Source organism: Eptesicus fuscus, chromosome 3 (genome assembly GCF_027574615.1).
Source record: "Eptesicus fuscus isolate TK198812 chromosome 3, DD_ASM_mEF_20220401, whole genome shotgun sequence".
Classification (NCBI taxonomy): domain Eukaryota; kingdom Metazoa; phylum Chordata; class Mammalia; order Chiroptera; family Vespertilionidae; genus Eptesicus; species Eptesicus fuscus.
In genome coordinates, this window is record NC_072475.1 from 19,408,376 (window position 1) to 19,421,914 (window position 13,539).

The following is a 13,539-nucleotide window of genomic DNA, read 5'->3' on the forward strand; positions in this document are numbered from 1 at the left end:
TGGTCATATTCAGAGTATTTTATACTGTTTGTATGTTATATCTTTTGAGAATTTTCTGGCTCTATAGAATAAACCAATATCACCCTTGAAAATATAAAATATTTTAATATGTTTTATTTATTTGAGAGAGAGAGAGAGGAAGGGAGAGAAAGATGGAGAGAGAGAAAGAGAAAGAGAAACATAAATGGGCTGCCTCCTGCATGCTCCCTACTGGGATCTCAGCCCTCAAATCTGGCATGCGCAGTGACTGGGAATTGAACCAGAGAACTCTCGGAACATGGGATGATGCTAAACCAACTGAGCCCATGCCAGCCAGGGCAATATGAAATAATTTTAATTATTTGCTAATAATGCAAAATTTATAAACACTTGGACAAAGAAAGGTTTTCAATTATTATTAGAAAGAAGGGACACAATCAAGCTGGATAATGGAACAGAATGAATGCAGAAATTAATCAAGATCTCAGATGTAAATTGATGGTTGCCATAGGGAAGGGGATTTGGGGGGATGGATGAAAAAGGTTAAGGGCTTAAGAAGTCAAAATTTCCAGTTACAAAAATACAGAGCTATAAAGTACAGCACAGGGGATATAGTCAATAATATTTTAATAACTATGTATGGTGTCAGATGAATACTAGACTTATCAGGGTGATCACTTTGTAAGTTACATAAATAACTAATCACTATGTTGTACACCTGAAACCAATAAAATATTGTACATCAATTGTAATTTAAAATTTTAAAAAAGATATCAGATGTATTCACATATATATGTTCCTGGATTAATTTGAGCAGATTTTCTTTCTGTAAATCCAAAGTTATTAAATCATTATTGAGAATGAGAGTTGCTAAAAATTATGCTTATCTCAATTCCAACATAAAAGAAGCCTAAATAACACCACCAGAATGGGTGGTAATACAAGAAAGTATAGAATTGAAAGGTGAGTTGCTTAACTGACCAACAGCATTGATAAAAAGGAACACTGTCAATTACTTATCAAGTTTTCATCAGAAGTGGCAAAAGTCGTCAAAACTGACTCAAGCCTAGACTCACACAAGAAAACACTTAAAAAAATTTTTCTCTTCCAATGGCAATATTAATTCTAAATATGGAATAATTACCATCCATTTAATGATAAATCTCTTTCTAATGTGGAAATTTTTTTAATTTTTTAAATATATTTTGTTGATTTTTTACAGAGAGAAAGGGAGAGGGACAGAAAGTTAGAAACATCGATCAGCTGCCTCCTGCACACCCCGCACTGGGGATATGCCCACAACCAAGGTACATGCCCTTGACTGGAATCAAACCTGGGACCCTTGAGTCCGCAGGCCAATGCTCTATCCACTGAGCCAAACCGGTTAGGGCTGGAAATATTTTTTAAAAAGAAGTAATAGTCCTTTGACAAGTTTCCTCAGTGCAGATGTATCCTTGGAAAAGCTGCATTAAAGGAAAGGAAAAGTTGTCTAAAACAAGATAAGGACTTATAGAAAATGGATTACTTTCTAAAGGAACTAGAGTGCAAATGTGTAAAAATTGTCCTTATGGATGGGAATTGTAACTCAGAAGAAGCTATATTTCTTCACATCATTTCAAATCTTTAAAGCCAGTAGTAGCCCTTTAGATTCTGCTAAGAACTACTTTCAGCTTGTGCAAAGGACTCAAAGTCAAATTTAAACAAAGAGGGTGCACTGGCCTTGTGCTTTTGCCTTTGGGCAAACTAACAACCTAAAATTCACAAAATATTCTATCAACAAATATGCTAAGTGCTTTAACAAATATGCACCAGGTTTCATTGCAGACATTTGAAGTACATCTGGAAAACAAAAATGACAAAGATCTGCAATTTGCTTCCTCACCTGGGTTTCTACAGTAGCCTTCCCTCTCTCTGCAATGACTACTCCAATCTTCTCAAACTGCTAAGCCCCGCTTCTCTCACTCAGAGCAAATTACCTCATTTCATATATCTCAAAACAATTGGAAACCATGAAATAGAAACTCTCTCAACTTCTTGCCACCAAATTTTCTTCTGCACCTTACTCTCCTCACTGCTTGCTATGAATGCCATAACTTTTAAACTGTCTAGAACCTTAGGCTATCAATTTTTCCTCTTTATCTTGTACTTAAAATAACTCTCCACTGACTTTTTCCTTTGAGTGTTTAAGTTTGATCTAAATTAAAATCACTATTTAAAAATCATGCAGTTACACACACACACACACACACACACACACACACACACACACACACACATGCCATGATCCCCCATCACCTTTAGCCACTACCCTACCTTCTCCCAAAGCCATACTCTTTACAATGGTACAAAATTTTTACTTTTCAGCTTCCTTATTTCACAAGACCACACTCATTTCAATACACCAGTGATGGCGAACCTATGACACGCGTGTCAGCACTGACACGCGCAGCCATTTCTGATGACACGTGGCCGCTGAGGCGGCCGCATGCAGAGGATGAAACATTTGCTGCTCCTGAGGATGAAACATTTGCAAAATAATGTTATTTCCTCAAAGTGACACACTACCCGAGTTATGCTCAGTTTTTTGGCGAAGTTTGACACACCAAGCTCAAAAGGTGCAATACACCATTGCCATCTCAACATCAGTAGACTTATTTTTGATAAGGTCATCAGTGACTTTTATGCTAAGTCTAATTAACATTTTCATTTGCCATCTTATTCAAAAGTAATGGACATGTTTACTGCCTTGAAATCCTCTTTTCCCGTGGCTTTTGTCACATCATGCCATATCTTCTAATGTACCTCCTCCTACCTTTCAGCCACTATTCCAATTCTCACCTCCCTTTCTCTACTTATTTTTAATACTGAAGATCCTTGGGACTCCATCCAAAGCCTAGTTCATACTCCTCTCTCTCCATCTAGTCAACTCACTCGTTTCCACATTGCAAATGCTATCAATGTTGTAATGACACCAGAAATTATAGCTCTATTTTGACACTCTCTTTGTATTTCAGAACTGTATTTGGTAGAGTCCTTTGGATGTCACAAAGGCCCTCAAACTCAATGTGTCCAAACCAAGCCAGAATCTTCCCTCTAAAGCCAGCTCTTCATCCAATATCCCTAGAGCAGTAGATGGCAGCAATATCTACCCAATACACTAGATGTTTGTTTCCATCTTCTTAATCCTAGTTCCAAATTATCACAAATGTGTCTATATCTGTCCATCTCCATTTACACAAGTTTAGGCCAAGTCACCATTATCTTTATCATGAAGCTTCTTATTAACCCTTCCTGGAGACACTTGTCTTTCTCCAATCTTTTTACATTGCAATGAAACTCCCCCCCACACACTTCTTAATATACAGATTTTTAAAAGACATTGTCCTATATAAACCCATCAGTAGTTTCACATTACTTTTAGGATAAAGATAAATGTCTTAATCTGTCCTACAAGACCCTTCAGGATCCAGCCCTTGACTGCCTTTCTCACCCTCCTTACACCACCTTCCTCCTTGCTCACCTCACCCCAGCCACAGAGACCATTCTGCCTCAGAGCCCTTCCACGCGCTGCTGTTTCCATGTGGAGCTCTCTTTCCAATGCCCTTGCTTCTCTCATTTCTAACCAGATCTCAGAAATCCTACCTCTTGTACGACCTTCAGCAATTTACCCAACCACTCTTGGCTTCATTTCCTTATCTGAAAATTAAGGGTAGACATGAAGATAAGGAGAATTAATACAAGTAAAACAATTACAATGGTGCCTGGGATGAGGGCTCAATAGATATCAGCATCATCATTTTTATTAGGCCTTCTCTGATTCCCCACTCTACATCAGGCCTTCTCTGATTCCCCACTCTACATCAATCCTTCCAATATATGCTTTCATAACATTCCAAATTCTTCCTTCATTAACTCAACCTGATTAGCTGAATATTTATATATCTCCTACAACACTCCAACCCCCACAAGGCCAGATATCATACTGTCTTGCTCATCTCTGTATGGTCAAGGCCAATTCATTTCTGGCACATAGTAGGTTCATAATATATAATGGTGAGTAAATGAATGAATGAGTCACAATCCCCTAATATATTTTTTGCCTCAAATGTCTTGGAACACTCTATTAGTCTATTGCTACAAGTGATTCAACCCTCTCAGCTAGTGCCAGAGAAGTAATTTGCCTCCTTTGTTTTTCTAATGGATTGAATTGTGTTGCAAAATGATATGTTAAAGTCTTAAACCCCTGGTTCCTGTGAATGTGACTTTATTTGGGAATATGGTATTTGCAGATGTAATTAAGTTTACGATGAGATCATTAGAAATAAGCCCTACTCCAATATGACTGGCATCCTCAGAAGAGGAATACTTGAACATACACACACACACACACACACACACACACACATACACACACACACAACCACCAAGTGAAGACAAAGATAGAGGGAAGATGGCCACGTGAAGATAAAGGCAATGATTGGAGTAATGTTGTCAAAAGTCAAGGGATGCCTAGGGCTACTGGAAGTTGGAAGAGGCAAAAAAGAATTCTCCCCCTTGAGACTTGGGAGGGAGCAGAAGTCCTGCCAATACCTTATCTTCTATCCCTCAGAACTGCAAAACAATACATTTTTTATTGTTTTCAGCCAGTCAGTTGGGATTACTTTGTCACTGCAGCCCTAAGGAACTTACTCAGAATCTTTCAGAAAAAAAAATAATTCTGAGTCAGAGAAATTAAGAGTCTTGACAAGTAGACAAACAGCACACTCACCTCTGTTTGCCCCTCAGTGACCTTTCTCGCCTTTTTGTTTCATTATACACAGAACTCCCTCCACCAGCCGCCCAGGCTCTCTGATCATTGAGCCAGATACGTGCCCGCCAGGTCCTGCACCGGGCTCAGCAAGCAATCAGGGCTTTCAGACAGGACAGCAGTCCTGGTGATTCCTGGGATGGTGTCCGATCAATGGATAAGGTTAGACTGACCCTATAGAGGCCATTTTCAGTAGGAGACTTTAGGCACTGTTTTCTCCTTAGCTGAAAAAGAAATGTGTCCTTATAATGCATTCAGCACAGCTAATTATGGAACAACTCATTGAATATTAAACAGCAGTCTTTCTTTCTGCAAGTCAGCAAGCCATGATTATTCTGAAAATGCTTAAAAGGCCAGCTCAAAGAATGGTGTGTTTTCACCTGTGTTTTTCAAAGCATTTAGTCAATTGGTGGCAAAAAGCATTCGTCCTGTGAGCTTCTGTATGCTCAGTGATTACAGAACTGCCAACGTTATTATTCTCCCCAGTTCACATGACCGCTTGACAACCTCTTATCCATTTGCATTTTTCAGTGATTTTCCAGAGGTGGAGCTGGGAAGCTTTAAGATTACACAAAAGTGGAAGGCTGGAGGACTCTATGGATCCTGGCTATCTTATTTTGAATTGCTGTAGCTGCAGTCTTATTACCACTGATAGGCCCAAATTCAAATCTAATCAGAGCTTTTTGGTAAATATGGATAACAATGCAGTATATTTACTTTGATACGTTTGGCACAAGAACATTAAAAAATGTGATATTATTTCTACAAAAATAAAAGAGCATTAGAAATACTCTCATGCTCCCTCTCAAAATATTTTTTATAAAATATTTATGGTATTTCATTATTAAAAAAATAAAACAGTTGTTTATAATTAAAAATTCAGAAAATTATTTTCATTGAAGCTTCTATGAACAAAACACAAAAAGGCAGGCTTATAGTTGTGAGTATGGAAAACACAGAGTTTATTCTTATATTACAGTATTATTTATTATTGTATTATATATTTGTATTACAACTGTAAACCTACTTTTTCCCACCCCTGTATCTAATGATAATAATTGAGTGAACTTCAGAACTTAAAAATCTCTAGAAGGTTTCTGACAAAAAGACATTTCCATCCCAAGAAAATGAATAGAGTATTTTTCATCAGTATTTTTTTCATACGTCAAAATGAGAAGGCTAATCCCTATTTTGTAAAACCACTGTTTGAAATTCTCTGCTATTTAGATAGTCCCTTATTCTGTGAAGTCAACTCTGCAATTTTTAGACAGCACCTTATTCTGAAAAAATAACCTTGCTTCCTAACCTGCTTGGATAATAAGGAAAATAAACTTAGCTGTCTGACCTTGTAGGCCAGAGACTGGATACTCCCATGCTCTGCCAGATGTATTTTTTTTTTAATTGAATAGAACTGTGTTGTTTTCAAGGCCATAAGCTTCCAGTGAGATAACTACTAAGCACACACAGGGCTGGCTCTTTAATAAAAAGGAAACTTCTGCTTGTTGATTTGCTCAGAATTTGAAAGACATTTTCTCTGGGCCCACCGGTGTATAATAAAGTGGAACTCCAATCTCTCTAAGCATTGCTTGGTTTTCTCTGGTCTTCTGCAACAAAAATATATTGATATTCTCCCTCAAAACATAGGGTTCTGAAAAGTAGAAGTAAATGCACTTATTCTTTATGAAAACACTAGAGGCCCGGTGCACGAAATTTGTGCACGGAGGGGGGGAGTGTCCCTCAGCCCAGCCTACACCCTCTTCAATCTGGGACCCCTCGAGGGATGTCAGTGGGATTGGGCCTAAACGGGCAGTCAGACATCCCTCTCACAATCCAGGACTGCTGGTTCCCATCTGCTCACCTGCTCACCTACCTACCTTCCTGATTGCCCCTAACCGCTTCTGCCTGCCAGCCTGATCACCCCCTAACCACTCCCCTGCCAGCCTGATTGATGCCTAACTGCTCCCCTGCCAGCCTGTTTGCCCCTAACTGCCCTCCCCTACAGGCCTGCCCCCCCCAACTGCAGGCCTGGGTCCCTCCCAACTGCCCTTCCCTGCAGGCCTGGTTGTCCCTAACTGTCCTCTCCTGTAGGCTTGATCACCCCCAACTTCCCTCCTCTGCCGGCCTGGTCACCCATAACTGCCCTCCCCTGCAGGCTTGATCATCCCCAACTGCCATCCTTTGCAGGCCTGGTCCCTCCTAACTGCCCTCTCCTGCTGGCCATCTTGTGGTGGCCATCTTGTGTCCACATGGGGGAAGGATCTTTGACCACATGGGGGCAGCCATCTTGTGTGTTGGAGTTATGGTCAATCTGCATATTACTCTTTTATTAGATAGGATAGAGGCCTGGTGCATGGGTGGGGGCCAGCTGGTTTGCCCTGAAGGGTGTCCTGGATCAAGGTGGGGGTTCCCTAGGGGTGTGGGGCGGCCTGGGCCAAGAGCTTGTGGTGGTTTGCAGGCCGGCCACGCCCCCCGGTGACCCAAGCAGAGTCCCTGGTATCTGGGGTTTATTTACTTTCTACAATTGAAACTTTGTAGCCTGGAGCGGAGCCAAGCCTTCTGCTTGCTCTGTGGTGGCAGCCATTTCTGTTGGGACTTATGTATCTTCTATAATTGAAACTTTGTAGCCTTAAGCGGAGGCCTGGGCCAGCCAGGGTGTGCGGAAAGCTTGGCTTCCTCCATTGCCCGGGGTAACCCTAGCCTCCTGCGCTTTCCAGCTTCGTGGCTGCTGCCATTTCTGTTTGGATTCATTTACCTTCTATCATTGAAACTTTGTAGCCTTGAATGGAGGCCTAGGCCAGCAAGGGCAGGTGGAAAGCTTGGCTTCCTCCATCGCCGCGGAAACCCAAGCCTCCCTACTGATCTCTGTGGCGGCAGCCATCTTGGTTGGGTTTATTTGCATATTCACTCCTGATTGGCTGGTGGGCATGGCTTGTTGGTGTAGCGGAGTGATGGTTAATCTGCATATTACTCTTTTATTAGATAGGATAATACAACCTTAGAAAAATAAAATCAGTCCCACCCAATTTACATGAAATTTGTTCTTACTTTAAATTTCATTATCAAGTCCACAAAAGTACGTTGCTGTTTGGGTTGGATAACTACACTTGTGAAAGCAGGAGTGACTCCATAGGAGCTTCTCAATTCAATCATTCACATATCTCTAAGTGGAAACACATCCCTCTCACCAATTTTCACTGCAAAATTATCAATAGAGTGCTTCATACCTATAGATCTTTGACCCTTGGGAGATTATTCATTTACTACAACATATCTAAAAATCCACATGCATCCAAGCATTATCTGCAGTTGTAGCAAATAAGTAGTCATACAAATACTTTTTCAAATGTAGAGAGAACCTGATGTGATTAAAATAAGAATTTTTTTCAAAAAATTATTGAATTCATAGTAGGTTTTAATAGTAGTTATTAAATTTATTTTTTCAATACTCAGGGTTAGAAAGTAGTTACTTTCATGCAATTGCTCTAGAATATCTAAAAATTACCTATCTACACTAATAAAAGAGTAAGATGCAAATTGACCTTACCTTCGCAACGCCCACCAGCCAATCAGGAGTGAGTATGCAAATTAACCCAATGAAGCTGGTGGGTTAATTTGCATATGCAGGCGCTGAGCGGCTGGGGGCGTTCCGCACCGCCCCAGCTGCTCTGGGCTCTGGGCAGCATGGGAAGGTGGAAAGGTGGCTCCGGGCCGGAGCTAAAAGGCAGCTCCGGCCGGACCAAAGGTGGTGCCTGCAGCCAGGGGAAGGAAGGCCCATTCTTGCATGAATCTTCATGCATCGGGCCTCTAGTAGTCAATAATAGCTACCAATTATTGCATGCTTATTGTGTCTCAGAAATTGTATTAAGCACTCAATCATTATCTCATTCAATTTTCACAGCAATCTTTTATAGATTTAATAAATTTCAAATTACTGAATACAGCCAGAAAAGTTATTCTCCCAAAGTCATACTTCACAAAAATATACCAGACTTCTAAACTAAGACCATCACATCCCCTCTCTTATACTGTGGAACATAGCCATTGGTGTGTTGGAGCTAACTATATGGACCATCAACTTTAAATATCCAGCAATTTTGCAAGCCAGTTGTTAAAATCTGGTAAATTTACTTGGCAATGGTGGAGATATTTGCACCATAGAAATCAATAAGCACCAAAAATAAGGGCTTTCTCCTCCATCCGCAGAATGCTGGCTTACCAGGATCCTGCTGAATATAGCCAAAGAATTCAAGTATTATTTTACTTTCACTTGGTTCAAATGGTTCAGAATAATATGTCTTTTCAGGAGTCTGTTACAATGGGGAATTGAAAGGGGTCATTGGCACATTTGAAAAGTAAAGAAATTTTACTGGTGGTATGAATTCCAAATCTTTTTTTTCTGTTTTCTGGTATGCAGAGGGCTTTGAAAGCACATATCTGCCTTTTCATAATGTCCACCATTCAACCTTCAAAGCCAATAGAGTAAGAGCAACACTTTATTCCTACTTTAGGCTTCTAATCTTCAAGTAACCGCAGGCCATAAAAACTACCCTCATACGTTGTATTTTTAAAACCTTAACTACTCTCTATTTTTCCCCAGAGTAAAAACATTTTCCCCCCTCAATCATAAAATACTTGATAAGGGTCAGAATTTAGAGTAGATATTACAGGTTATTCATTTTCTCTGCCACATATTTGGTTTCATGCCTGCTTTCTGCTCAATTCCTCAGGAGAGACAGGAAAGTTAAAAATAACCTGCTGATTGGAGCCAATGTCATTGCAATATCAGCATTTTAAAATCTTCCCTAAAGACCCTCCCTTAGTCAACTCAAGCCTTTTCTTCTAGACATGCTTATTATCAAAAGGACATCATTACATTGTGGCTTCATGCTACTATAAATTTCTGAGAACTGTTTTGGTATTTAAATGAGACACACCATGTGCTCACTCATCCAGATGAAGGGAGATGCTCATCACAGCTCAGTGGGCTGGATGAGTTTAGCAAGATGCATCCTATCTGTCAATATCTCCAAAATCTGCTCTCTGTGATAGTTTTTTACACAAGCTATTTTTTTCATGATTAATGAAAACTAGTTTTAGCACAAATAAAAACGGCAGAAAGCCACCCATTCATCAATGAGCAGTATTCTTCAGCAGCTCTGTTGTTAAATAACTCACTTATAAGAACAAAAGAAAGACCTTATAGAAGTTGAAGTGTTTAATGAGAGTACAGAAACAATAACTACTGTGGAAACTCCTTTAATAAGAATGAAGAAGTCACCAAGATATCCTTAAAACTTGCTTTGATAAATAACACTTTGATTTCCTAACCAATACAAAAATTTTTTTAGCCCATAAATTTACAACATTAGCAGCTGCTTTTTATGACTTAATCTAACTTTAGCAAGACTCCCAGTGTCAGCCATGATGGAGTTAACTAATCCTGGATTATCCCTCCTGCCATAACAACTAGAAAGCTGGACAAAGTAAATACATTCTTTTTCATATGCTAAAAAATAGACATTACAGAACTCTGGTTCTTAATAAAAGGGAAATAAATGAGAGGAGCCCCACAATTGACCCAGATTGCTCATGAGGCACTTTTAGAACCAAAGGTTATAAAGCAGAAATTAAACAGAGCACAGTAGTCCCATTGAGATGAGGAGACAGGAATCTGAGGTGAGTGAGGTAAAGTCAGTCACCCAGAATTCAAGGGGTAAAAAGAAAGCCATGCTGAGAAAGAGCTCCAGAAATCAACCCTGGACCCCTGTAAATTTTTGATTGAATACTAAGTTGCACACATGTGGGGTTAGGTTACATAAAACCAAGCAAAGAAGAACTAGTGGGTAGAGAACAACTACCTGAGGCTATAACCAGAATAATCACCAGAACCAGCATGAGAATGAGAGAAATTCTGACCAGCTAGAGTGGCAAGTCTTTCTTATACATGTCGAACATTCAGAAGAAACTCCAGAAAGACAACAGCTGAAGAGCAGGGCTAATTCAGCAAAATCTATTTTAAACTTGTCATAACAGAGCTTGAGAAAGCCTCAGTGGGATCAAGCTGATCTTCTAATATATTAAACATCTGACATAAAATCCAACAATTTCAAGGGAGGAAACAAAATCCAGAGCTTCACAAGCATAGCATTCTCAATATTGAGGATCCAATAAAAACTCTGTAGATATGCAAAGAAAGAGAAGGTCGTGACCCATAATCAGAAGACAAATCAAAAAATAAAAATAGAACTGGAAATTACAAAGGTGATTCAATTAACAGACAAGGACCCTTAGTAAAAAGCATAATAGTATGTTAATGTTGAAAGATTTAAAATAAAACATGAGTATAATGAGGAAACAGGTACGGATTTTAAATAAATAGATGGAAACCATACAAAGGAACACATGAAAATTCTACAGCTAAAAATATAAAAAAATAAAAAAATCACTGCATGGGTTTCACAGAAGATTAAATATAATAGAAGAAAAATACAGTGAATTTCAAGATCAAGAAATAGACACAACACAAAATGAAGCCCAGAAAGGAAAAAAGAGGCTTAAAAAATGAACAGAGCTTCAGTGACCTATAAGACTATATCAAATAATCTAATAAATATGTAATCAGAGTCCCAAAAAAGGATAAGAGACAGGGTGGGGCACAAAAATTCTGAAGAAATAATGGCTAAGAATTTTCAAAATTTGATTTGCAATATAAACAGATACAAGAAGCTCACAAACCAAGAGCAGAATAAACATAACCAAACTCACATCAAGACACATCATAATAAAATTGCTGACAGTGAATAGTAAAATAAATAAATTCTTAAAGCACCCAACAGGGAAAAAAGACCATACATAATAGAGTAAAATTATAAAAGAAACTTTGAATTTTCATCAGAAACAAGGCAGAAAAACAACAAAAATGATATCATTTTGCTAGAAGAAATGTCAACTTAGGATTCTATATCCAAAGAAAATGTTCATGTGAAATAAACAATGTCATATAAATAAAAGCTGAGATAATTTGTTACCAATAACCTTTACCACCAGAAATGTTAAAGGAAGTTTTTTAGATTGAAAGAGAATGATACCAATATAAACTCAGGTCTTTACATAGAAAAGAAGAATATTACAAATAGTAAATATATGGGTGAGTATAATTTATTTTTCTTGTTTATAAAATCCCTTTAAAGGATAGTTGACTCTTTAAAGTATAATTCATAATGAAGTATTTTATATTACATAAATATGTGAAGGTAAATTATAACAACAAAAGAACAAAGCATAGGAGAGAATAAATGGAAGTATATGGCTATAAGTTTCTTAAATTATACATGAAGGTATATAATAATACTAGAGGCCCGGTGCATGAAATTCTTGCATGGGGGGAGGGGTGTCCCTCAGCCCAGCCTGCACCCACTCCAATCTGAGACCCCTCGAGGGATGTCCGACTGTCCATTTAGGCCCAATCCCTAACCACTTATGCCTGCCAGGCTGATCACCGCCTAACCACTCCAGTGCCAGCCTGATCGATGTCTAACTGCTCCCCTGCTGACCCCATTGCCCCCACTGCCCTCCCCTGCAGGCCTGGTCACCCCTAACTGCCCTCCCTGGTCACCCCCAACTGCCCTCCCCTGCTGGCCTGATTGCCCCTAACTGCCCTCCCCTGCTGGCCAAGTCACTCCTAACTGCCCTCCCCTGCAGGCCTGGTTGCCCCAACTGCCCTCCCCTGCTGGCCTGGTCCCTCCCAACTGCCCTCCCCTGCTGGCCTGATCACCCACAACTGCCCTCTCCTGCTGGCCTGATCACCCACAACTGCCCTCTCCTGCTGGCCTGATCACCCACAACTGTCCTCTCCTGCTGGCCATCTTGTGGTGGCCATCTTGTGTCCACATGGGGGCAGCCATCTTTGACCATTTGGGGGTGGCCATCTTGTGTGTTGGAGTGATGTACAATTTGCATATTACCTCTTTATTATATAGGATTATTTGAAGGTAGATTAAATAAGCTATAGATACTTATATAAATAATAGATTAACATTTAAAATGTATAAAGTTGTAGCTAAAGTTCAATAGAGAATATAAAATAAAATATTAGAAAATAAATCCAAAGTAGTGTTTAAAAAAGAAAAATAAATAAATAAAGATTAGATTAAATGAAACAAGAAAATAATAAGATAGCAGACAAATGCAAATATATCAATAATTATATAGAAACTAGAGGCCTGGTGCATGAAATTTATGTGCGGATAGGGTCCATAGGCCTGGCCTGCAATCAGAGCCATCTTCCCCAGCTGCCCGCAGATGGCCCCACCCCCCGCCACAACCCACCCCCAGTTCCCCGTTTGCCATTAGGCAATTGGAGCCTGACTGCTGGGAGAAGGGACCAAGAGGTCAGCAGTTCCCGCCCGCTCGCCAACCCCACCCCCACCGTGGGTTGCCCTCTCTGTGTGGGGTGACCAGTGGGGCAGGGGCTTTGGCCTGGCGTCGCCTGCATCCTCTGCCACCCACCCCCGGTTCCCCATTTGCCATCGGGTGATTGGAGCCTGCTGGCTGGGTGGAGGGACCAAGTGGTTGGCCATTCTGCCCACTCACCGGCCCCACCCCCTGCCGCCACCCACCCCAGTTCCCCATTTGCCATTGGGTGATCGGAGCCTGCTGGCTAGGTGGAGGGACCAAGTGGGTGGAGGGACCTGCCCACTCACCAGCCCCACCCCCTGCCGCCACCCACACCAGTTTCCCATTTGCCATTGGGA